Source organism: Phaethon aethereus, assembly GCF_964289735.1.
Source record: "Phaethon aethereus genome assembly, chromosome: 1".
NCBI lineage: Eukaryota > Metazoa > Chordata > Aves > Phaethontiformes > Phaethontidae > Phaethon > Phaethon aethereus.
The window spans coordinates 193,273,090-193,299,567 of record NC_138575.1 but is presented as its reverse complement, the minus strand read 5'-3'; positions in this window follow the sequence as shown (position 1 = coordinate 193,299,567).

Here is a 26,478-nt window from a genome sequence, read left to right as displayed (position 1 = left end):
GATTGCAAACATGGTGTCCTGTTGCTTACTATAAATTTTAGAGTTGCTGTGCACTTTCATGCTTTGAAGATTATCTTAGTAAATATTTCTGACATGGCACCTTGAGTTAGCACTTGCAACAGATAGATTTGCTCCAGTATTATTCCTGCTTTCCTCAAGGCCCACTAAAGAAGAATCAGGTTTTTTTGGAGAGCTACATTTAGATAAAATTAATTTCCTTTCCCATGCATGAAATCCTGTCTCTGGCTCTGGTAGTGTTATAATATTCCCATCTTAACCTCTCTATGACGTGAGGCAGGCCTAGTGCATGGAAGAAAAAGGTATTTCCATCAGCAAACAAGATGTTTTCCTGTCTGAGTGTGGATATTTGAACGTGTCCTCGCTGCAGCGGTGTAGCATACGCTCTTTTGCAGGCTGCCCCGTCCAGGTTCACCGCAGCCCTTATGCAGGCACAGCTTCTCCTGCCGCACCACTACCCCGTCACCGGAGACTGAACCCGGCATTGGTTTCAGACAAACGGACAAATCCTTCCCCTTCTGAGCACGGCGCGGTGCGGTGTCAAGCCCCCAGTCTCAGCACCCTCTTTTAGGAGCCCCAGGTCAGTGCCTGTGGGCACCTCTGCCCCAGGCAAACACCACCAGCACCTTTCCTGACCCCTGGGAAGGGATTTGTCGCTCGTCTCTGCTCGTGGAAGGAAACCATTTGGCAGCGGCGCAGCACCATCAAAAGCTCACTTGTGAGTGCCCTCTGTGCTTTGCCCTTGAACGGTGGGAGCCGGGAGCAAAACAGACCTCACCTGCGCGGGCACAGCGCGTCCAGCCTGGCTGCTGGCTCCTCACTGACCCACTCCATCAACAACCGGCGCTCGTACTCGTGAAGCCTGGGTGCTTTGCTAGCCTAGCAGAAATGTTTGCCAGTGCACGGTGATTTTAAGCCGAGAAATAATGTAAACATCAGGCATCGGCTTTCCTGGTCCTGTCCTTGAGGACCGTCCTGGCTGACAGATGGGGCGCGCGCGGCAGCCGCTTGCGCTGCCACCCGCCATTTGGTGGAGGACGTCGGTGACCGTGCCGGCCGCAGCCAGGCTGCAGCACGCCTTCTCTCAGCCTGCGTCTGGACACAGCCGTTCCCTCTCTCCAGCATCACCTGCTGCTTGCCTCCTGGCCGTCGAAAAACCTCCTGCGTGGTCCTTGTGTTCCCTGCTGAAGTCCCTCATTTGGCAAATTTGAATATTGTGTGTCAGTGGGGGTTCTCCTGATTTTAAAGCTGGTCAACGAGCTTCTCACTTTTTCTCTGGTTTATTTTCCATGGTGGTTTCTTTTGTTTTGTTTTGTTTTGCTTTGCTTTGCTTTGTGTTGTTTTGTTATGTTTTGTTTTAAATGCTGCTGGTAGTTTTCTCTTTATAATGTTTTTATAGCCTTTGTGATGTATCATTTCACTGTGACCTCACAGCAAGGCTGTGTACAATTTCCCCCAGCGTGATTAATTATTTTAATAGAGGCAAGAAAAGGAAAATGGGAATTTGTGGATAGTGGTCTGCCTTGCTCGGTGTAGGGAATCATTTCATTGTGGGTCATTAACATATACTGTAGCATAACTCAGTAATAATGTGGAAAAAAAGTCATGTGTCTGTGGGTTGTGTGAAGTGAAACCACAAGCCATGTCCAAACCTCTGAGTCACCTACGCTGCCTCTCAACAGAGCTGAGTGCCAGGCAGGAAGCACCGACCAAACAAACACAGCACTTAAAGCCATCTATTCTAGACCTCTCACTGGGTGCTCCTTGAAAAACTGTCCATAAGCAATTTTAGAAGGGTAGATTTAACGAGCAGGCTGAGAAAGGCACATATTTCCCCTGCAACTAACGCTTCTCGACCCTGTATGCTCCGTACAGTACAGCTAGAGAGCAATTTCTTGCTAACCCCTGTGGCATCTGCATCCAGCCCTGGCTTGTTACTGTCCACACTGATGGAGTCATTTCCAGATACAGGCTTCACCTCTGTTTTTGCCACCTTCTGGCTTGAAGGCTGCAATAATCCGTAGCTTCAGAATAGCTTTTGACCATCCCTACACTGCCTACTATGATTGCCTCTATTAAATGTTACTACTACGGTGGTGACTGCGGTCAAGACTGAAGGATGCTCATCTGCATGACACTCCTGACATGCTGTGCTGTGGAGGCACTTACAAAGGCCCAAGTTCAGCTCTGAGTTACTTGTACTTACACTGACAGAATATTCATAAAAGTGCATGGGTAAGAAAATGTCTGAATGCAGAAATGGTGTGTGGATCAAGTAAATAATGATATCAGTCTAGAAACTGATTTGGTCATTAGTACTTTGTTGTAAAATATAATGCCAGAAAATCCACGCTCCAGGGTTCCCATCATTCATCTGCACAGTGCTACCTAAAAGAAACTGAGCTCTTACAGAACAAAAAATCGGCATTGCTGTAGCAAGGAAATGAAGATTTAATTTAAAATAAAAAAATCAAAACAGCCACCAGATTTGCCTCACAGTGTTTTTAGGGGATTTATTACTGTCACCTCTGTTCCCTATCCACAGACTGTACATGTTTGATATATGGCCAAACTACAGAGCTTTTCAACACTCTGGACCCGAGCAACCAGTTTTTTGGCCACTTACATCCTGTCATGAGCCAGGCTGATGGTCTCCATGCATGGGCTTGTGGGTACAAACCATCCCACTGTTACTCCCATATGTAGCAGGTCTGATTATTTGCCATTATATGCAAATATATTCTTTCAGTTCTGTTTAGTGGAGAAGTGTGAGCACCTAATAAATCAGGGGGAAAAAAGATTTCTTTGAATGCTGCAGTGCACTAGGAGAGTTTACAAACTCGGTGTTGTGGTTGCTAAAAGTTTGCAAAAAGCCAACTGAACAACTACATGGAAGAAGAATATACTGGGGTATCTACCTGCAAAGTCACCACTTTTGGTGACTTTGTCACCAAAGAAAGTTTCTCAGCCGCAGTTTTGCTCAGGTATGCTGAAGAAGTGAATCGTTCTTCTGGTTTTTCCTAGGCCATTGCTGTCGGTAGCTGTCAGACGCCAGTTGTTAGGCCAGGTGAACCTGTGGTCTGACAAAGCAGGGCTGTTCTTATATTGCTATGAGACACTGGGGGACCTGTGAAGCATCTGGCACAGCTCAGGGTTAGAAATAAAAATGGGAGAGAAAGATGGACGTGGACATTTATTTTGTGATAGGAAGCGAGCTCCAACATGTTATCAGAAAGCCTGGCCCAAAGGTGGTTGCTAGATGCCAGAGAGATACTAGCTCCTATTTTCAGCCCAGGTTTTATACAGCAGTGGCACTGAAGTCCAGAGGAGATCTAATTTTAGATCAGTGAAGGCAAGGCTGAATGCATGAACATAGGCAACCTATCACCAAGCAGTATCTCTGCTGAATGTTGTCGTGCTGGGTATGAAATTTAGCTGCTATATCCATACCAGATCTATGAAATGCCTAGAAATTATTAATCTGTGATGAGGAAAAGAAGATAATTAATTTCAGTATCTTCTTGCAACAGGGAAGCTGTCTGGCAAAATATGTGAGACAAAATATCCATACAGAACCGTGTCAGTAGCTTAAATGTTTAGTTCATTCATATTCTTAACCATGAATAAAAGGGAGAAATTAAATGAGAATCTTTAATTATCTGTATAATTCTTCTTAATGAGTACATTCTGGAGTACCATAACGATGGTGTAGGTTTATGAAACAGATCTACCTTCCCTTAATAAGAAAGAAGGAAATTATACCGTAATACTGGTTAATTACTGGATACCTTTCCACTGTGAATTAAAGGACTGTGCAAACTCAAACTTGGAGAAGCAAAAAGATGTAATACTTAAAAGTACATATGTCATCAGAAAACTGAGAGGGTTAGGGGAAAAGGCCAGGAAGCGAAGGGAAAATAAATGGGGTGAAAAGTAACAGCGATAACTGTGGTCACAGTAGATCCATTAAAGAATGTACCATGCAAGAGCTATGAAGGTAATGGGGCTGCTTGCCTGCATAAAAATAAACACACAGAAGTGCTTTGCTGGGTCAGGACAGAGTGCTTAGGCCTGACAGAGTCAAACCCATGGTCAGTGGAGATGGCAGAACCCAAGCCAGTGAGACTCCTCAACCCTGTATAAAAAGAGACATGGGAATGAGCATGCTTGGAAGCTGAAAGCTAAAATGTTGCGAGATCTCAATGATAATTCTTACTCCAGTTTGTACAGCCGTAGGCATTTATCTTGCCAAAGCTCTTAAACCACTGCCTAACTTTAGGCATGCAGAGAGTTGCATTGACTTCAGGCTTAACTATCAGCATCTTAATTTTCCCACCTATGCAAGCTTCCATGAAGTGTGTGGCTGTGTTGTCTCTGATAAGGATTTCTCCCCAAGTATCTGCAAACTTCCACTTACTGCTTCCTTCAGGCTATGCGCTGTGGTGTCTCAGAGGCAGGCTGTGAGGTTGCGGAGGCCATTGCTCGTTGGATTCATCTATAGGGTTCATTGCTTATGTGTCCTCACCCCTTTGCCTCTTGTTTTACACTTGGATGCAAGCTCTCCGGGAGAGGGCTGCTAGAGAACAACACCCAGCAAGGATTAGAGCTCCTTGAGACTCAAATGCAAGAAAAGCAATGGATTGTGTGCCTTGTTAAGCTTGAGCCTAGGTTACTGTATGAAGTGAATCAATGAAGAATCATGGTCAGTCTGTTCCCAGGCTTGTTTAAGATGATGCTTTAAACTTAGACAAATATCTAAGTGCTTTATTAAGAATAAATCGAGAGTCAGCAGGATAGCGAAGATGCCTGATTTCTTATGGAAAGCAGGGAGAAGAGTTTCTTCTATCCTTGTCTTAGATATATGCATACTTCTCACAGACATATATGTGGGATATATACCCTGAGGCGCTACCTCAGTGGTCTGCCCACACCAGCTTTCACTTAGCTCATAACAGCAAAAACAACAGATTAATTGTGGAGGGATTTCAGTATATCCATAACCCTCACAGGACCTTGGGTACCTCTGAGGCTCATCCCCGGTGGGAGCTGTGCTGTCCAGTTTACGTGCCAGTATCACCAGTGCTCCCTGAATTACAGCCACAGAGTGACACATCCACCTTGACTTGCTGGACTAGTCCGACACACCTTTCACTGAAACACCTTTCACAGGTGCTGGAAGGCAGTAAGAGTTTTCATCTAAAAAGGAGCAGAATGGAGCAAGGAAAGTGGATTTCACAACTGGAAAGAAATTTGCAAACCAATTTTTTTCTCACCCAGTCCCCCCTCGACCCCTCTTCTGTGTTTTGAAGCAAGCTATAGGCAAAACTGTGGCCTCCCTGAAGTCAGTGGAAGTTTTGCCATCATCTTGACCAGTACCAGAACACCCCACAGTATATTGCCTTTGCTGCCAATGCTTTGAACAAGAACAGGGAGGAAATGTGAGAAAATGAAAAGGAAAAATAGAAAGCGTTCAAACCCTGTTCCTACAGCCTGGGAGAAATCACCACTCTTCTGCTACGTGGCATTTTCTGTGTGTTTTTTGTGAATCCAGAATGTAATGTTTCAGTGGGAATTAAGTGAGAACAGAACATAAGGAAATAATCAAAAGCAGGAGAGCATTATTTAGGAGTACATTCTGGTGACATTTCTGCTCCAGCAACAAAAGAATCAGTGCAGCCTGACTCAAACTAAGTAATCTTTCAGGCATTCAACAAATATGGATAGCACCGCACTCCCACAAGAGAAAAGAGTTAGGGCTGAGTGTTTGACCCATGCACAATACATAGTCTCTTGTCTCCTGGTTTTTGCCTCTTCATCATTGCTGGTTTATTACTCCTTAGGGATGATGTGGATGCAAGAAGCAGGCTTGTGTGCAGGAGTGGCCACGCAGGCAGATGTTTATGGGGAGGTCCTTGGGAAGGCCATCCTGAAGGTCAATGCACTATTTAAAGACTCCACTGCAGTGCTGTGACAACTCTAAAGCTCACAGCTGGTTTCAAAGTCTGGCACTGAGCCTCGTTGGAGAGATAACTTCTAACTCAGTCTCTCCTTCCAAGCAATGCAGTGTCCTATTCTTGCTTGAGGCTTTGCTTGTCAAGCCACCCTTGAATAGATCAAAGCTACTGCTGACAGGTATAATTTGTATAATTTAGAAGTCTGCATCATTAGTCAGATAAAAGTTGTGGGACACTAGTTTAAAAAAAAAAAGGAAAAAAAATTGTTTTCTTTATTGTTGACCTGCTGGCTCAGGATTTCTTCCAGAAGGGCAGGGTGTTCTGCTCACTTTGCTGAAGCAGCAATATATTGTGTCGAGATCTGAGCTGCCTCCCCGTGGCTTTGGACCATTACTGAATTAGAGCCAATAAAGAGCATGCCCTCTTTTCTCTGCCTGCAAGTCAAATCCTAGTGTGGCTCAGTAGGACATTCAAGTAATCCCTGATTAAATTAGAATCCTCTGAGCAGAACATTCAGGATGTAGCTGAGGATACAAGCCCACCCTCTGAACAGTCAAATACTACTTCCTAGCAAAATCATAGACAGTAAACGAAAGACTGTCGTAGATACTTGAGAGGCAAAAAGCACTACTATCAATTTTCACTTATAAATGCTTCACTCACACTAGTGACTAGGAAGAATGGCTATCTGGAGGCAAGAAGTGCAATTTAATCAGCATATTATGAATGCACCCTTACAAGACTTGATTTCTGAGCAGCCTCCTCATGTGCCCCGTACCACAGCAGCACCCAGCCTGCTTGCTGAAGCTTGCTAATGCTCAAAGAAAGCAGTTGCTCGTGTTTATGTTCCACATTCTTCCATTGCTCAATATCCAAATATTTCACAATGTAGATCCAGTTTCAAAAGTTCATTTAAGAGAGGATTCTTGTTCCAAGCTGAGTTTCCTGTTGCAGCCTGAATCCCAGAGCGGGTCATGTGCAGCAGTTGGCTCATGACTCTCTGGAGATGCTGCACCACTGATTTTATAAACAATGTATAGTAGGAAATGGATGAATGTGTTTCTTATTTGAATAAATTAAATCTGGCAAATGTAATTCACTCCAACAAGAATACCCGTTGCTCATGGTTCCCAGAGCATGCTGTGCAGCTCTCCCTGGGGGAAGCTGGGGACAAATCTGTCTCTACACAAGGAAAACTCCCTTGCACGTCTGTTGGAGTAATGCCGAACAGAGACAAGCGTTTGATCCTGGAGTCTGATTCCCCGCAGACCAGAGGCCGAACTCTGACCTGAATAACAGAAAGCAGGCTCTGCTTTCAGCAGCCGCGCTGCATGCGAGGAGCCTCTGGTGTGGTAAAGATATAAAACTTCAGTCCTGACAAGAGCGGCTGCCTGGCTTGTCTGGTATGCGAGAGGGAGGCGAGCGCGGCCGCGCTCACGATGGCTCAGGGGAAGTTCGCGTCCCTGCTCCTCGTGGGAAGACCGAATTAATTCCTGCTGGGGACTCCCTCCGGCAGCATTGGGAGGCGTGCGGGGAGCCTCTGTCAGAGCGTGGGATTATGCATGTACGTAGATCCCTGAACATGCTTTGCTGGATCTGGGCCTCTGCTCGGTATTGCGCTCAAATGTTACTCCAGTTAACAGGGATGGTTTCAAGGGCGCAGTGGAGTAAATCCACGTGTTGACCTAAGAGACGAGTAAATCACGGTTCAAAGGGCTGTATTCAAAAACCCTTTTTTGGGATGTGAGCACATAGCTCTATAAAGACTAGCTCATGCTGCCGTTTCTCCAGTACCTGATGGTGGTTGTGGAGGTACCCAAGTGCAGCACGAGCCATTTGACAGCCACGTTTTGGAAGAGCATGGTCACTCTTGGCTTTTGCAAGACTTTTTTGCATGCTTAAAGTGGAGCAGAATGTAGATATTTTTTGTCATTACCCGGTCAAAAGAAAAATGTATTGTCCTATACAGTAGGGCCTGGTTCTCCAGTTCTGCTCCCACCTGGGCTCCATTTGCCCTCTCTGTGTTGTTCCCAGGAGACAAGCAGCTTGCTCCCCATCAGAGTGCCTCGTTGCCTGCAGGTCTGAATGTCTTCCTGGCCTGTGAAAGTTGGGAAATCTCCGCAGGCTGTGAACGGCTCCAGACCCAAGCCTTGGGTGTGTGCATTGGTGAGTGCACAAACAATGAAAATGTGGGTGGCACAAACAGCACCATGTCAATGGAGGTGCCCTGAGGCAAGCCCAGAGATGCCTGTTCCTCTACCCACTTTTTTGATTTTATTTTAAAATTCCTGGCTCTAGCTTGCTTCACGCTCAATATGTGAGTGCACTGCATTGCCTTAAAAGAGGAATGTGACTCCTTATATAGTCAGTGGGGAGATGTATACTTCCTGCCAGCTTCTTTATTATGGTCTTTGGAGGTTTTCAGCTGTGGAGGGAGCTTGTGATATTTCCAAGTCTGGAAATAGTCACTAGTATTAAAAAATGCTCATCTAAAACTTGGGCATGGGTTAACCAGGTTAACCTAGCCTGGCTTTGCTGGGAATCTTGGATCAATGTGTCGGTGCTGGAACTCCAGTGACCCCAGGGGAGTTTCTTCTGAAACAAACGGGTGTAAAGGACGTCAGAATGAGGGTGATGTTCTATAGCAGCCTCTGCCAACCAAAGACCCTCCTGCTGCCCACAGTGCCAGTCCTGCCTCTCTCCCCTGACTTTCCTAAGACTGCTTGTAGTATCATGGCTCTTCTCTGGCCACTGTGACCTTGTGATTAGCTTGTAGTGAGCTGCTGTGATTCCCAGCACTGGGGAGGGTGAGCAGAAACCTGGAGCCAGTGGCTGGACAAAGTGGCAGACCACCCCTTTTGAAGGCAGACTGCTCCGAAAGCAGCTTAGATTTTCCATTGAATGGCACAGCAGTCTCAATAGCTCCTGCACCTTTCTGCTTGTTAATTTTCTATTTTTAAATATGTGTGTATACCTGTCTGTAGGGGTGTGTGTGTGGAGGAGGGGAGTTCTAGCTGTATATTTTGTGCATGCACACACACACATACAGACACCCCTGACCCTACTTATGCCTCAGGATACATCCATTCACCCCTGTGAGCCCAGCATATCTCTTACTCCCCTGAACTCAAATCCAAAGCAATTCCACTTATATACTATGACTTCAAATGAGCTGCAGAAAGTTGAACTGGGCAAAACCAGGCCCAGCGGGTGTTTGTTTTTTGAAGATTGTCTGAAATAGAATAACTCTTTAATCTTTTAACAACCCAGCTTTTGGCCTTTGAGCACTGCAGCCTGTGCAAATGCACCACCTCCACTGGGAAATCTAACTTGCAAAAATTTTGCACTGTTTCCCAATATTATTTGTTCAGGCGTTGAATGATATAGACTTAGGGAATGAAAAAAAGAAAAGCAGAGTATCCCAGTTAGCACAGCCTGTTGCCTCCTCAGTCTAGAGAAAGCTGTTGCCTACAGGGAGTAGTGGCTTGCAGCCAGTGTTAACATGACCTTTTGACTCGCAAGCCTATGGAAAGCTTCTTCTGTCTTTCCCAGGAGGTGTCACTATAAAGTATCACTTTACTGCCATACAGTTCACAGGCATACAAGGCCTGGCTTATGGATGAAACTGGCTGCCAGGGATCTGGCATATAATTTTTCTCCAGCTTTCTTTCTGATGCTCAAAAACCGAGAGCATGACTGAGAAACGAGAAGTCCTAAATATTTTTCTTCTATCTTGGCTTACAAGGCTTTGCAGTTCAGCTGGGTGTCTCCGATCCAACAGCCTCTCTAAGCTACAGAAGATCTCTGATTATTTAAGAGAAAAGGAGAAGACTGCTCGGTGTCTGAGCATACAAAATCCCCACAAACGGTGATACAAGTGCAATCCCATGTTCCAGTTGCTGTACTGGAAACTTGGGCTCTCTTTCCTGTTCCTCCTACTAACTTGTTATTGGACTTCACGTCTCTGCTTCCCCATTGCCCCTGTTTCTCTTGAAACCTGGAGTAATACAAGCTGTTTCCCACCACATGCCAGTGAACAGCAAAACAGGGCCATGACTGTGGTTGAGATACCAACTAGCCCAAGTGGTTGCTAGCAATAACCTTTAGACCTGCATCTGCAACACTTACGAGGAGCATCACTTAGCAAAAGGCATCTTCCTCCAGGCAGATCTGAATCCCCTTTCCAGCACTGAACAAGGGACCTACTTTCCTGCACACAGAAGAAAAGGATTTGGCTCTCTACTTCTTTTTTGTTTCCTATAAGCCTACTACAGGAAAGTTCTGCTTTATTTGAATACACCATTGTTTATTTATAATCTTGTTCTAGATGTGTGACAGATTCAGCATGTGTCACCCAGCAGGGAAACCGTAGTAGGCTGGAGAGTTAACAAATGCACTGCAGTGAAGCCAGATGGCCTGTTTTCATAAGGAGCCTCTGAAAGTTGCTTTGTTGCGTAGATTTTTTTCTTCCTTTGGTGCCCAAGATTCACAAAAGCATTGCTATTGCATATTAACTCAGCCAACAAAGCATCATGGGTCTGCCCTCCAGTATGTATTTCATATAACACCTCCTGTGATCAGAAAACATAAGAACTCAGGCGCTGAATCAGCCCATCATCCTTTGTCCAGAAGTGGAGCCAATAAATAAAGGGCTCCCAAGCACCCTCTCAGTTTCAGTGCACCAGGGGGACTGAGGTGATGGTCTCAGGGTGCTTGTGTCTGCCACGTGGCCCACAGGCTGTCTGGGGGTCCCTTGCACAACCAGCTCCCTCTCTCTGCAGTTGGTGGTTGTGGAGCACAGCCCCAGCTGCCCGGAAGGTCCAGTTTATTCCCCTGGGAGCACCCACGCCTGTCAAAACATCCCAGCACATCAAGGGGGCTTGACTCAATGATTATCTCCTGGGAAGCAGCTGACTTGAAAGCAATCTCAGAGTGTGTACTAATGAAGAAGATGTTCACTGCTTACATTTTTCCCAAAGGACCATACCCCTGAGGAGCCAGAATTTTTCCTTTTTTTCCCCAGGATATCATTGAAGAATGTTTCATCTTCCTTATTTTATCAACTCTTCCTTCTTCTAGTTCCCCACTGGGATGTTTCCCAGTTTCACACAGCTGCATGCAGTTTCTTTTGGAAACCGTTAGTACCAATTTCAAGTTCTAGCCTTGACTTGAGAGAGATGGAGAAGAGTCTCTCTTTCATCAACAATTTTCAGGCTCATGAAAAATGGGGCAAGAGCAGAGCTGATTAGGTATGTGCAGCATCAGTATGCCGGAAGGCTGGGTAATGGAAAAAGAGATGGGCAGACTGATTGCTATTATACATGATATGTCAGCGTTTGTTACGATCAGCAAGGAAAACGTTGACGTTATTGAAGAGGAATGATATTAGAGATTGCTTGGTTTCTCTGTTCAGCTTTGAGTTGTCTGTCTGAATGCAAAGGGTTAAATAAAAGGAGACTATAAGTGGCTTCTTAAAGACCTAAACAGGACAAGTGTTTTATTATATAGATAAGGCAGCATTGCTTGCATAGGTTTGAGGAAAGTTTTGTGATCTTTTTCCCATCTCTGCTTCAGAGGAGAACCTATCCACCCACCCAACTAGCCTCAATCAGCCCAGGAGACAGTATTCTTCCCAAGGCTAGGCATAGTCAGCTAAAACTGGAATTACTATGAAAAGGAAGTTTTGAGGTGGGCCAAGAGAGGCTGTCCAGGGTAGATGACAGAGAGCTTGAAACACAGGAGAGCAGGGGGTTGCAGAGATGGCTTCAGTGTGATGCAGAGATACCAGAGTTAACTTAAAAGTGCTTAGTGGACACTTAAAGCAGGCAGTCTAGAAATGGAAATAGCTATCTGTATCAAAGATAACTACTGTGGTGTCAACTCAGGGCCTTGTAGGGCATCACACTCTGCAGAGCACAGACACTACAGGCTCTATGAGCCACTTCCACTTGTCAGAGGTGAACTTAGAAAGGCCCAGAGCAGCACATGTGTACGCAAAGTCTGTTATTGATTTAAACTTCACTTTAAATGCTTTGAGGAAAAAATAAGTAATGTGTTGTTCTGGAGACGTGGGCTCTACATTACCACGAACAGATTGTCACAAGTTCTTGAAGGAAACATCTTTGAAGGAAAGGACTGTGTAAATTAGTGAGTCCTTTAATTTTTTTATTTACTTTTGGAGTTTGATAACTAAGAAACAACAAAAAAGTGTGTGTTTTTTTTCAGACTTGAATCTAAAATGCTGGGCCAGACCAATCTGGGGAAATGTATTTGAAAACTGGAACTGCTTATTGGAAGTTGGCTTTTCAACTTTTTTTTTCAACTTCTAAAAATGAAAGCAAAGAACTAAATTCAAAAAGAGTTTAGCTGTCGTGCAAAAACAAGTGGAGGAGGTCACAGTGGCTGTCAATAGTAATGAAGAGAAAAAAGCCAGAACTGATTCTTATCACTAAAGTCTAGTGGCACTAATTGGCCTCGGTCCACACTGTTCAGGGTTAGCCCTTTCATATTCATCTTAGAAAGAGACCATTAGAGGTGTTCAAAAGAAACCCAGGGAGCAAGATAACTATTTAGCATTGTGGGCAATCAGGGCTCAGGGTCTTTTCCTGGTCTTCTTTTATTTAATGGTGTAGATGTAACCACCATTGTTACCTCAATTCCATTTGAAGCCTTATAGTCCATATGCTTGAGAGTGACAATTGGAGATATCCCAGTTATTCAGAAAAATGCTCCAAATCCCTATTGTGGGGTGAACCATTCTCAGTGTTTCCTGCTGAGGCTGCTCCTTTTTGCATTGCAGACATAGATATTTATCAGATCTCAAAAAAAAAAAAAAAAAAAAAAAAGCCAAAAACTACACGATGACCCAATGGGGGAAGCAAAATGTTGAGAAACAGGAGTTCTTGGTATCAAGACCTCCTTAGACTCAGGCACATAAAAGAATTGCATTTGGATCTTCAGGAAAAGATCTTGAACATAGGACTATGCAAAACAGACCTGGAAATGGCTAAAACAGGTCTTCTAACATTTCCATAATGTTGGGGAAGGACTGTTTTGGTTTTTGTTTTCGGGTTTTTTTTGATAATTCATTCTGGTTTCCTTGGTGATTTCATCTCTGTTTAAAAACAAAAATGGCTTTGTTTCAGTGGTTGAGTTATTCATTCTGTTCCCTCTTCTTTCCCACTACATATTGCCCAGACTTTTTGCAAGATCCAGACCCCTGGTGACCTGCAGTTTTCCACTTTAAAATATAGGGACAGGGCTGTAGCCAAGATCTTGCTCCAGGCAGAGGAGAATATGTGACTGCACTTTAAGAAATGGAAGATACTAAGGGAAAGAAAAGATCCTACATACGCACACACTGGAGCACCTATTCCAGAGAACGATATATCCAGGTAGCTACAGGTACAGCTGGATGTTATGGTTAACATAACAGTTTTGTAACCAGCTTTATGGTTACAAAATCATCAGGATGGAAAGGACTTCAAGAAGCTATCTGGTCCTTTCCTCACTTGAGGATGGTGTCATCCATAGGTATCTCTTTCCTGGTGTACAAAGCCTTATATAAACTTAAAGATAGCACCTATAGCACAACTTCAAACAGTGAATGCTTAAGCTTTGAAAAGCTAAATGTTTAGCTGGGCTTTGAAGCAGATGCCTCCCTTAAAGTGCACGTCTTTATGTTGATATGATTCATGTAATTGTCAAAGTGTTTTGGAAATGTCTTGAGGACATGTGCCAAAGTAGGGCCCATTTAGGTGGAAATAACAGGAGATAGTCCCTCAGTGTTTCAACAATCTCACTTCTCATCTCTGGGTAGGAAGTAGAGGTGCAATAAAATGTGTATAAACGAGAGAAATAAAACCAGACTTTTGGGGTTTTATTAGAGGCATGTAAGCTTGGTTACGTTTTCAAAGACATATGAATTTCCCATGGTGTCAGAGCCAGCTGATTCTTTTCTAATATGTCTAAATTCAAAAATAGGCAAAATTTCTCTAAATGTCAAAAATAGGCAGCTGCTAAATTATAATGAGAAAAGAAAAACTGAGATTATTATTTTTTTAATGTTCTTTTATATATGCATATGTGTATGTACACATAGATACATGGACACATATGTATTAATAGAAGGAACCTCGGATATTCTATAAAGTGCATTTGTACATATAATAGCAACAGCAGTTATTTGGTTTAGTGCACAGATGTACAGAAGCTTTCTCCAGCTTCACTGTAGGCTATTAGTAAATGTATGGCAGGTATAGTGATATGGTAGATCATAAGGGTATTGTAAGAGCTGCTGTAATGTTTCAGAATAGCATTTCAGGCATGAAATAACCTTAGTCTAATTTATCCATATGCTTCCAAGCATAACTGAGTAGATCAGCTCTGAAAAACTGCATTTCTTAGAACCAAGGATCTTCCTGGGAAATAGGAAATAAATATTGTTCAGACTGTTGATGAGGTTTACAGCTGTATGACTTCTATGGGTTATTCCACAATACCAGTCACAAAATTATCTGCAGAAAGATAGAAAAACAGGAGTTTTGGACAGTTAAGATTTATTAATTTTATCTATTGACATATACCCCAGAGGAAAAAAAAATGTTTATGATGACTGTTTTTCTGTATTAACCATGCTATTGCATTGGCACATTGGAACATCAGGATATTGGAGTAAAACAGTGGCAGACAGTCCTAGCTGCTGTCTAGTTTCTTCTTGTTTCTCATGGGTTGTTTTTTTTAATAGCAGACACTCACAGTTTTACTCAGCATGGTGCCGTAAACACAGTCGAGTGGCTTCCAATGATCCACTGTATTGCATCCCAAGCTGCACATGTCTGAAAGGCGTGTAAAGAGAGAACATCCAAAGGCTAAGATAGGCCACTTGAATGCACAGAGCTGATCCTATATGTACGTACCACGACTCCTCCAAATGAATTGTGAAAGAAGTAGTCAAGTTGGCTTCCTTCCTTCTCCTGCCTAATTATTCAAAGGAGAGATTCTGCATAGAGTTTGGCTAGTACAACTTTTGCAGTGCAAGTAAAACCATAGAGAGAAACAGAAGTTTCACTGTTAAGAAACACTTTCATTATCTAAGCTGGCATGTATATATCTGTATTAGGTGATTAAACATAGCTTCAGCTGATACTAAAATGCACATCAGAGATGTACCTTCTTGCTCTGTCTTGAAAAACTTCTGGGAAATGAAAGGTTGAGACAGACAAAGACAACCCATCTCCCTGATATGATTGGTGTTACTTGTTTCTCTGCTTGTAAAGGCAGCCTGATATCTGTAACCAAGCCTGGTTCTCCTCTTTCTGCATGAGCTTGTTCGGCTGTGCTCTTTTTTACTGCCTTGTCTTTTCAAAAGATCACTTCCCTAAAATAATTAGGAAAAAGGGAATTGGAAAGGAGTCAAATGCTTCCCACTTTTAGCTTGTACAGTCATTCCTAGGTCAAGTCCACAGGAAATGTTTAATTGCTATGGGACCTTGGTAGTCTCTGGTTAAGTTTCTCATGACTGTGGACCACACGGCACCCCCTTACACCTCTGCAGGATACCAGAAGGTATGTACATACTGTACCAACAAATTCTTGATTATAACTGGTGAAAGATGGACACCAAATCGCTGCTCACTGCAGGGAGGACAATGTGGGAATTTCCAGCCTGGAAATTCTTTAGTCTTGATATGCCTATCTTTGCTTCATTACTCCCCTCTCCCTACTCCCTGGGCCTGGAATGTATATTATATGTAGTAAAACTTGGATTCCAAGTCTAAATGGCATTTGATACCATTCGGGTATTTCATACTAGCATATAACAGTTTGTTTCATTTCATTTGCTCCCTGTAGGTAGCACAGAATTATCATGTAGAACCAGCCTACATCTCAAACAGGGGTCAGGATGGTATATGATGTCTGTATACTATGTTTCAGCAGATGGTGCAAGAAACCTTCATAGCAGGTAACTGGAGAATAATGGACCCAGGCAATATGGTCTCAACCTTCTTTAGTAGGTTTGTATACTTACACAGACATTTCAATGAAAAACAAAATCCAGAGGTGAAGGTGTAGCGATGGTGTCATTTAAGGAGGGAACTCAGTCATTAAGGAACAGCTTCCTGCTGTCTCCTCTTTTTCCTGTTCTTACATTTATCTGATCTGTTTCCACCTACCATAAAATCCAGATTAAATATTATACCCAGCTAGTATATACACTCTGTCTGCTAGAATCTGCTGGCAACTTTTGTTTTCATAAACTCATCATTTTATGAGCAATGTCTTTTTTGAATGATGTCTTTTCTAAACACAGACTTTGGGTGTATAGTTTGAAACACAGTAGGAATAGGCAGAAATTATTCAGTAAAATAGTTGCTTTTCAGAAACAGCCATTCATCTTTGATGTTCATTTAATTCTCTCCACCTGGAGCAGTTCCACTTTCTGAAAATAAAGAAATAAATAATATTTTCTAGGTTAGAAATCAACTGTCTCTAGAACACAGAGGTTGGGGCACACATATGCGTTGAGGGAAATATCCCTATGTCAGTGAATATTTAATTAGTTATGCAAAGTGAAGTAAGTCCAAAACACATCAGGAGTCCCTCTGCAGCATAGGAAAAAATCCAAAACAGGAAAATGTTAATGAAGTACCAAATCTGCTTTCTACATTCCTTGTAATATGGCTGTTCATTAATGGCTTTTGAAGCTCACAGATGCTTATAAAAATAGCTGCTTTCTGAACTTGGAACCTGAAAAGATCTTATTTTAGATATAATGGTTGCTTTAGAAGTGGTAAGTTATGCACGTGCAAAAAGGATGTACTTCACAGCATGTTTTCTACTTCCATCTTTAACATCGTGAGCTGAAATAAAAGGTAAACATGACCACTCGAACAGTTTGAAATACTGCAACTTGTTTCAGGACTCTCCAGTCTACCACAATCTTCACACTTATTGCTATTTCTACTTGAATGCAATCAGTAGGTACTACACTAAAGCCATCTTCTGTTCAGGTTAGACATATGAATTGCAACATGTAGTGTCAAGGGAACAATGTGCAATCTGAGATTGCATGTCCAGAGCTCCTGTAAGAAAGACTGCAGGACTTCACTGCCCAGTGCTACCTTGAGAGTGGGAGGACAAAGTTATCGCTGAATCTTTCTGCCTTGCAGAAATAGAAGTGTTACCTTGATGGTACTCGGTGGTGGAGGTTTTACTCCCAACAGGAAGAAATGGCATGTTATGCTTCCCAGGAAAACTGCTCCCTCTCAGACTATCCTGCCTAAACAAAGGCTTTCTGCTCAAAATGACATGTTTGGGGATTTTTATTGAGCCCTATATCAGTCTGGAGTCATAGTATCTCTGTCTGCCAGGTTCAGTTTAGGCACATGGTGTTACTACAAGATTTTTCAAACTGTTAGCCCTGTAATGCAGCATGAAGACTACCATCAGTTTGGATTCCTTCCCACTTGTACCTAATCACCCATAGCAAAGACTCTACAGCAAGCTCTCCTGCATGTCTGAGAAACCAGTTCTATCTTGTAACAGAGTAAAGTCAAAGAAAAAAACATAACTGAACTCTGGGCATCAGCTGTGTCTTCAGTTGCCACCCAAACAAGTTTTCATCCATATATAGTCTGGCAACTGGTAGTGTCCTAGTTGCCATATAACCAAGACACTCAAGACATAAACCATATAATGTTGGGTGCCTAGATAAGTAATCTTCTGTATTATCAAGGGGGAGAGATGTATTTCTCCAGAGGGCAATTGAGAAGATACTGGTATTCCACACCACCATCCAGAAAAACACAGTCTAGCCTTCTAGGCTTTATAGTTAGGTACTTAAAATTAGGCAGGGTAGAAATATTTTCCCATTTGGAAATTGGGCACCACACCCTATAAGTAACTTAGGTTCTTCCATAACATACAAATATTTAACCAATGCACAGGCAGACTTATCCCATGCTTGAAAAGTGTCTTCAAGTTAGTGGGATGTCCAGCCCTCTGAAAATACCTATTGCTCTATATCACATAGAGAAAACACCCAGGTGACTACCACAGATCAGAGGCACAACTTTTCAATGGATAAACTGAAATGAGATGAATCTCTCTAAAAGACAGCTCTGTTATGGAATTTAAATTAGGTCAGCAGCTGGCTGAATATTCAGGGTAAGATTATGTACCATTCTGATTGTGAAAGGTGTATTTTCCATATAGGAATCCCTATCTCCTTACAAATCACTACTGAATTTTGGGTATCGTATGTTTATCAAGGAGATCTGTTACGCCTTGGACTTAAAATGATGCAAACATTGGTGGGAGAGGAAGACTATCTGTTTTGAAGAGAAGCTACACAATTTTAGGGCCAGTGTTTTTTAATATTTTTATAAATGATCTGGACACAGGAATCGAATATACCTTAAGTAAGTTTGTTGACAATACTAAGCTAGGAGGAGCTGTGGACTCTGTCAAGGGTGGAGAGGCTTTACAGAGAGACCTTGATAGACTAGAGAGCTGGGCAATCATCAACCATATGAAATTTAACAAAAGCAAGTGCCAGATCCTCCACCTGGGACAGGGTAATCCTGGTTATACATACAAATTGGGGGATGAGTGACTGGAGAGCAGCCCTGCAGAAAGAGATCTAGGCGCTTGGGTTGATGGCAAGTTGAACATGAGTCAACAGTGTGTCGTGTGTCCTGGCAGCCAAAAGAGTCAACTGTGTCCTGCAGTGCATCAAGCACAGCATTGCTAGCCGGTCAGGGGAGGTGATTGTCCTACTCTGCACTGCACTGGTGTGGCCCCACGTCGATTACTGTGTGCAGTTTCGGGCGCTTCAATGTGAGAAGGACATCAAACTATTAGAGTGTAACCAGAGGAGGGCAACCAAGATGGTGAAAGGTCTCAAGGGCAAGACTTACAGGGAGTGGCTGAGGTCACTTGATTTGTTCAGCTTGGAGAGGAGGAGGGGTGACCTCATCACAGGCTACAACTTCCTCCAGAGGGGCAGCAGAGGCAGAGGTGCTGATGTCCTCTCTCTGGTGACCAGCGATACGACACAAGGAAATGGCATGAAGCTGCCATCTGAACTTCCCCCTGAACATCAGGGGAAGTTCAGATTGGCCATTAGGTAAAGGTTCTTCACCAAGAGCATGGTCAGTCACTGGAACAGGCTCTCCAGGGAAGTGGTCATGGCACTAAGCCTGTCAGAGTTTAAGGAGCATCTGAATGATGCTCTTAGTCATATGGTTTATTTTTAGGTAGTCCTGCCAGAAGCAAGGATTTGGACTTGATGATCCTTATAGGTCCCATCCAACTTGAAATACTCTATGATTTATAATTCTATGAATAGGTGTTCCTTCATACCTGGGAAGCTGAGGACAAGCTGTGTCTTTCTGGACATGATGGGGTCCAGCATGGAGGAAACAGGAATACGTTTAGGTGCTAGGAGTGGAATGGGAAACAAGGAAGGGGATGGGGAAAAGGCATGGGCTGCTTGGGTTGTCTTGAAAAGGTGGCATTCACCATACTTCCACAAACAAGAGGTGCAAAACAGATCTCCAAAGGACTATCTCCTGGACAGCTGAGAATCTAAAGAAGTGGGGTCATAGAGGACAAACAACATCAGTCTCCAAAACTTAAGAGAAAACAAAATGAATGCAATCCTTCAACGTATAACTTCAAGACTGGCTAGTAAGCACAGGAAGACAATTTTATCCCTTTATAGGAGCCTTAAGCTATGGCTTCATATTTATCTCTATGCTCCTAACCCCAAAGTTTTCCACATCACTGTGCTTAAACAAGCCTTACACTCAACGTTCAAGAACTGTGATGGGGCATGTGAGCTCCTCTCATCCATGTTATGAAGAACTACTTGGCAAGTAATCTCTAAGTATCACTAAATTCTGGATAAGCTGCCTTACTTAGCCCAAGGACAAGAAACTGTACAGACATTTGCATATCAATTTTCTACCTCTGGCTTTTACAATAGGAGCTGGAGTTGGGCAGCCACAGCATACGTTTATAAAGCTTACAGCTGTGTTCAGTGATAAGATAAGAGGTTCTTTTGTAGAGACCACAGCAAAAGCTTTGTCAGTGACTGAAATGACACTTTTATCTCATCATGAAAGATGCCCCTTCCAGTGGAAGTCTAGCTGGCATGACATCATCATTTGAATTGGGATTTTTTTTCCTGGAAATGAGAGGGAAGCAGCTTGCTGATTTATGAAGTAGTCTGTCCTTTTTTATTATTATTTGTAACGTTAAAAGAAAATTAACTGCAGCAGAAAGATTTTATAACCATCTATAAACTTGGTTATCAGCATCCCAATATTACCCAATAAATAAATAAAACAAATAACACCAAAACCTGTAAATGGAATATTTAACATCACAGTGCCACAGTGGAGATGCTCTGAGCAGAAACGTGCATTAAAAAACTATTTTTTATGTTTACTTTGATGCTTGTAATATTCTGAAGCAGAATTTTCCCTGTCTTTCTCTAAAGCTGCAGGCGCATTTGGCTGTTAGTTTGTTAAAAGTCTGTGAACTCTTTCTCAGTTTCTTGATATCAAAAAGAGACGGACTGAGAAATCACCCGATACCTGTAAAGTTACCCATTAAGGAATGATTTTGTGGTTTTGATATACCATTTAAATTTGTTCTCACCTAGCTTTAACTATCTGCAGGTTAGGCGTTTAGTTTATGCTCATCATGTAGCTCTATCACTATTGACTGACAGACAGAAAGCCTAAGAGGACAACTGTTTTCACCCATGCTGACACCTGTTTTTCATTCACTTTTGAAGTCTCAGGGTCGACCTTAGATGAGCTGGTGAGTTAATAGATAATTTAAATTAAATGAGATGAATTCCACCCATAATTTAAAGAATGACTTTGGTTTCAACTTGTAGGGGAAGGGTCCAAGACTTCTGTCTACATAGTCTATCGAAGAGAAGACAAACAGTGATATAAACATGGTTTATATGGTCTCTGAGGGGATGTAACCTTTGATTACGTTTGCTTCAGCCTGTCAGGCAATCACCTAATGGCTGGAGGTTGAAACTGAGGTACAGTTTTTAATTGTGAGTAATTAAGGAATGGAATGACTTATCAAGGCTGGTGATCAGTTCTTTACTACTGGCAATTTTAAACTGAGTCCTAGTTGAGTTTTTTTTGGTCTGTTTTGTGTTGTTTCTTTTCCTTCTTTTTCTATTTTTTTTTCCTCCCCAACTGAAACAAGAATTAACTCCAGGAAGCCCTTTGATCTGTACTTTGGTCAATAACTTGTAGTCTTTGTTCTAGGCTACATCAACCCACCATACCCTCACCTTCAAATTAAGTCAGGCTCATCTCACTCAGTTTTGGCAGCTTAAGAGTTTGGCAGTGTGTGTTATCTACAGTCAATAGAGAGAAATAGGTACTTCCAGGTAGACTGGGCTGATCTACATGGATCTCTGTGGAAAAAATAATTCACATACATAAACTTTATAATGATAGGGATCCGAAGGAAAATTTAAAAGTTTATGGACATGGAAAGTGCTGAGAGCCATTCCCAGGGCACCTTCACGTACTGGCAGACAAGCTGGACCCCTGCTACTGCTTTCCAAGACTGAATTCCCTTCATGTGTGTATAAAATTCCACATATGATCAAAGAAACAAAATTTGCCTGTGATACTGTAAGACAAATCATGACAAACTCAATCAAATCCTATCAGTGCAATTCAGGCAAAATTTCTGCTGAAATCCACGTAACAAATGTGGATTTCTCCTGATACACAGATCATAGATTTGGATTTTCTTATCCATGTTAATTCATATTCCTTGCAATAAAGAGAACAGCTGAAACCTTTAGTCAGGTATAAAGACAGGGATGCTAAGAACTGTGCAAGTCTTATTTTCTTTTAAACGAGTTAAAGGTATTATTCACCTCCAGATTATTAAACATAATTTGCCCAAGTAAAAATTTAATATTGTAGGGTATGGTGCTAACTATTGTATAGTACAAATGTCAAGCAACAGCATGCCTCATTATTATACACTTACATTCAGTAAGACGATCATTTACCAGTTGTGTTCTTCTGCTGAGGTCCTCACACTGTAATTAATCTATGCATTAGAGGTCAGATCAGACCTTTTGAGCTTTAATTTCAAAATCCCAGAGCTCTGTTCAGGTAGCTAATACTTCGGTGAGCCAGCTACTGAAATTTCATCCATAGGTGTATAGGAAGAAAAAAGCTCATCTTTGCAGCATATCCAACAGCATAGGTCTAAAGGGCATGGATTTGGCCTCCTTTACTCTGGCAGTAGAGAGATTTATTCTTCTCAAAAAGATGGGGTAAATATTATTGAGCTCTAGAGTTCACACTTCAGCTAATGACTGTTTTTCAGAAAGCCATCTGCATGAAATTGCAAGACTTTCTCCATTCGCTGTGTGAGTGTGCTGCCTTATGTATAAAACAACTGCAGTCCAACATAGCATATCAGTGGGATTTTGTGTTATATTTTTGTCTGCTGTCACATGGTCAAAATCCTACATCCCTTGCTTCAGCAAAACTCCCCAAAATGTCTGTGCAAATTTTGCTAGGATAAGGACAGTGAGGTTGGTGAGCAATGGCTCGGCACAGCAGACACTGGATTAGAGCTTGAACAAAAATTGTAATTCCTTTTCCACCAGTTCTGACACTTTCTTTCCTTTTAAATCAGGTCAAACAGCTGAAAGAGCAGAACAAGCTCTGAAAACAGACCTGAAAACTTTCTAAAGTAATCTGTTTTTATACACAGAAATGAAAGGTTCTGCTGTCCCTTAATTGGAAGGTTTTATTTAAAATTAAGGTGACATTGAAGTGCATCTGCCCAAGGAGCCATGGCACACATTACAATTGCAATTACAATGCCTGAGACCCCCATTCTCCTCTTGGATGAAGATACTTGGCAGATTATGAGAGGCTTGTGTACATTTCAGTGGATCACACTGCTTTATTTTTGTGTAAAATAAACTTTTACTAAATCCAGTATATCTGGAATGTATTTTTTTCAGAAGAAATTTAGGAAGGCAGAAGGGTGCAGCAAGGAAAGCCAGACTTCCTCAGGAAATTATTTATTTTGCTGAAACAGCATTATCTCTAGAAAAATCATTTCAGTGGAAAATTCACAATATTCAGAACAACATAGAATATTTTGCTGCTCCTTTTCCAGAAAGAAATGAGGTACTAATTAATTCCCAAGAGAAGTGGAAGGATTTGTTTCTTGTTTTGTTTTTAAAGGATATATATTCAGTCCCATTGGAATTGAAAGAATATCTCAGACCTGAATAAAGATGCATTCCAGAAGATGTCAAGAGGAAAGCTTTTGCAGAGCCAGCTTCTTCAAGAGCTTGTTACAAGCCAGTGTTTGCAACCAGTAGCTTTAATAAGAGCTGAATTTATACACAAACATTTAGAAAGCAAATAAATAAATAAATAAGTGGGGAGAGAGAAGAGAACTTCACAGCATTTGGTATAATATTATGAGCACAGCATTAGAGAAAGCCATGCATCTGTTTTATAGTTGGTTTATATTCTTCTCTTATGTGTGCATTTTATGCACATAAAAATTAACAACCTTTGACTATCCATTTGTATTTATAACATCTGCAGTACCAATGGCTGCAGTTCTAGTTTCTCTGTCCCAGGCTTGCTAAGCATCCTAATTTGCAAAGAAAATGCCAGATAACTCTCCAGGGGAACATTCGCAATGTCAACATCTCTTGATTCCTAGACACCCTAATGTCACCAGTGGGAAGTCTGTAATGAAGGAAATCCCACTGGCAGTGAAGCAGGGTACAGATAGAAATGCTGGTCTTTGCTTTTTCTGTTTGAACCAATTGAGGTATAACTAACTGCAGTCTGAGACTGGAGTGGTCTTTCGGCTTTGGGGTAAAGAACATATTTTGACTATGTAAATGAAAAAGATCATGGAACAAGACGAGCTTAGAAAACTATATTCATGCTATGACTGCTCTCCCCATGGCCCTAATCAGAGCTGGGTGGTTTCCCCCAGAGACCTGTTGTTCGTGAGTACCTGGACAGTAAGGGTTCTGCACCCCAGTTTCTTCTCTGAGGACACTGGAGTTCACTACTGCCTTCGTACAAAAAAAAACCCCAAGGCCTCCAGAGAACCATTGGAACAAATCCCCAGACTGAGACAGTGGGAACTACTTTTGTGATATTTTTAAGCGAGATGAGATAAAAAAAGAATTTTCTCCTCTGCTACAAATGGCTGCAGTGAAAATGTTCCAGGTGGTGTGCAGCTGGTTCAATTAAACTATTTCCATTTGCAGATAGATTCCCTAGCTGTGAGGAAGTTGCTAGTTGTTTTGTTGATTAATTCAAGATTTCTGTTGAGCCTGCTGTGCTGTGGGGGAGCAGGGGAGTATATCCAGAGAGAAAATGAAAAGTTTCTGATGAGCTGCATCCAGTAATACAGTGAAACTGCATCTGCCTGGGATTGCCAGTGTGTACTTTTTGATACTAGCCCTCCCTCACCAGAAGCAGGCAGAAGTGAGATAGTGGATTATGGTGGAAAGCTGTTTTCAGAGAAGTATGGATGAGGAAAAGGCCATGTAGTAAACTTCAGGTGAACATTGAGTCTGTTGAGCCTCTTCCCAGTCTGTGGTGAAGAGTCACGTACATCCCGAAAGTGCATTGCACAAACCAGAACATTTGATAAGGGTTTTGTTGAGACTGCTGTCGAGACTGGCTGTGCCCCCAGCACACTGGGGCTGTCCATGGAGCACAGAAGGTCTCAGAGCTCTCCAGAGGAAAAGCTAACCTGGAAGCAGACCTTCATCAACACTGAGGAAATAGCCAAGGCATCCATGTGACGGAGAAATATGAATTTAGGCAGAATTTCCTTCACTTTAGTCTTTCTTGTCAGACCTGCAGGTCTACTTAGTTGTTACAGAAACTCTCTCCCACAACACCAATGGCCCCTTTGCAGATTTTACATTAGAGGAATAAGAACTATATTTCAGCTTGAAAATGTGTGTTTCCAAGCAGAGGTTTCTGTTTGTTTATTTGTTTGTTTCAGCAAGATGAATAGCACCCAACTTAAAAAAAAAAAAGCCATAAGCTTCACATATGTTTATTTTGTTCATGTCAGCTGCACTGTGGGGTGAGTTTACCTTGGCTAACACACGCTCACAGGAAATAAAAACTGCATGGAGAGGAATATCTTTAAAATGAGCAAAGCAATAGAGATTGTGCTTAGTAATCAATACTGGTTGTGTGTGACAGGGGAAAGGAACTAGGGCTCGGTGCTACTGAGTTGCTTCTTGTCTTGGTCTGACTTGCAGTTCATAAGTTACAGGAAAAAAAAATGAAAGGAAAAAAGTAAAGGAAAGGTATTTCTCTCAGGAAGAATGGAAATAGCTTTTTCTGTAGAGGTTAAATATCCCATGTTATCAAGAAGCAAAAAGAAATAGCTGCCAGAGACAGAGCCAACAGGTGATATAAATTGTCAGTAGCTGAAGTTACGTATAGCCCACATATGCTTTCCCAGGGCACTGTCAGTACATAAGCTGCAGTCTCATCTCACCTGCCAAGCCCCTTTTTCCCCTCCCCACCGTTCCTCATACCAAATTAAACTCGCTTTTCCTTTTTGCCATGTTAATTTTAAGTTGGAGCAGGTCTTCCCACCCTCCTTGGGCCCGGGTTGTTGCAGCGGTGGAGGAGCTGCAGGACTGGGGGTGAGCAGCAAAGCTTTTTTGGGCTGGACCCATCTATGCTGGCTTAAAGTGTTTGTCAAGCATGGCCTTACTTCCAAAGTCTTGCAGGATTGGACTCTGACTTTGAAGTAGGCTGTGCTCGCTTCTGACGTTTCTGGCAGTACAGGGCTCCTTTGCAGAGTCAGAAAGTTATAAAGGGCAGTTTATCCAATGACAGAGACATAGAATTTTTTTTTTTTCCCCCAATATTGGAGAACTCAGGTTTTTCATTACAATAGTGTTCTCCAGATAACATTAGTGCAGAGATTTGTGTGTATAAGAACATTAGTTTCTGACTAGACCTTAAAGAACACTAAACACGTAACTTTATGATAATCTTCAGGAAGCAGGAAATTGTTGCTAAGACAGCACTTCATATTTTATGATGAGCTTAGCAGCTAGCAAAATGTATACATTTATACAATTATGAATCAGTTATCAAAAAGAGCAATTTTCAGAAGAATCTTCTCTGTGTTACAAAATACATCTTTGGAGGGTGCTATTTAAATAACCTGAGAGAAATTCCACACTCATGTTTCTATCGAAGTAAACGAGGTCAGACTCTACCTGGTACAATTTGTGTTCCAGAATTCTGTGAGTCCCCTTGAGAAAACTTTCCAACTCTACAGAAGTCTTACAAACAATTACACAGCATAACAGCTCTGCTTTTGCACTTACTGCATTTCTGAAACTGGCTGTTAAAGAAGTACAAAGTTGCAATAGCTAACCAGAAAGTTCAGTGACATACGTGTAGCTATTTTG